General features: G+C 40.7%; 1 pseudogene; it reads right to left on the bottom strand.

Moving 5' to 3' along the window:
• Window positions 1-455: 455 nt before the first annotated feature.
• On the bottom strand, window positions 456-555 carry LOC131753896 (U6 spliceosomal RNA; annotated as a pseudogene).
• Between the last annotated feature and the right edge of the window lie 521 nt (window positions 556-1076).

Here is a 1076-nt window from a genome sequence, read left to right as displayed (position 1 = left end):
CTGCAATGCAATTACCATTTTTAGGTAAATTAGCTTATTTTTACAACAGTTTGTGAGTGTTGTTTCATCAAAACACAACTGCCTGAGGCACACACAGATGAACATTTTCTCACTCAGCAGCAAGGAATGGAACATTGATGCTGAGGAAAGAAAAAGAAACTGTAGGGGCAAAAGTGTGCCTCCAGTGAGGAGGAGGGAAGAAGGGAACTAACATGTATGTAGTGCTATCCGTGCCAGATACTGTGGTAGCACAGTGGGAACAAGATGAACCAAGGCAAATCTTTGTTCTGGAAAGAAACTAGTAGAGGAGGTGTATATACAAATAATTGTAACACAAGTTAGAAAGTTCTAAGTACCATAAAAGAACTTTTTTTTTTAAGGAATGTTAGAATTTATTTAATTGGCTCTGGGCCTAAAGAACATAGACACATTATAATTCTCTTGAGACAGAGTCAAAAAATATGGAACACTTCACAAATGTGTGTGTCATCCTTCCACAGGCGCCATGCTAATCTTCTCTGTATCGAAAAGAACATTTTTCCCCTTTTTAAAGGACTGGGGAGCTTAGAAGAGGGATAGTTGAATTGCAACATGTTGGACCAGGGGAAGTTCATGAGAAATGGGGCCTTGAAGACTGAGTGGTTAGTTTTGGACATGTGGGAATGGGGAACATTCTAGGCACAAAGAACAACATAAGCAAAAGTGTGCTCAGAATGAGCATGCAGTCCAATTTAGTTGTGGCCATGTGGCATTTATGTTACCCAGAACTCCTGGTTGCAAGTCACAGAAACTTCCCACCTGAACTTGCCTGGCAAAGTGAAGGAGAAGAATTAGCTTAAGGAATCCAAAAAATTGTTGGAACAGTCAGTGTAAAGTGGTGGGGGCAGTAAACAGGCTTCAGGAACTTGTAGAACCAGGAACTTCAGCACCACCAGGATTCTCTTGCTTTGTCGTTGCTTCGCTTGTTGCATTGGCTTCAGTTTCTTTCAAGACCAGCTGTCTTTATATATTAGGAAATACAGCACCCCCAAGTTTTACATCTTACTATTTCCACCATTAGAAAAGGACTACCACTC

Source organism: Kogia breviceps, chromosome 3, assembly GCF_026419965.1.
Source record: "Kogia breviceps isolate mKogBre1 chromosome 3, mKogBre1 haplotype 1, whole genome shotgun sequence".
NCBI lineage: Eukaryota > Metazoa > Chordata > Mammalia > Artiodactyla > Physeteridae > Kogia > Kogia breviceps.
Note: the sequence above shows the minus strand (reverse complement) of the source record. Positions and strands in the feature narration are given on the sequence as shown.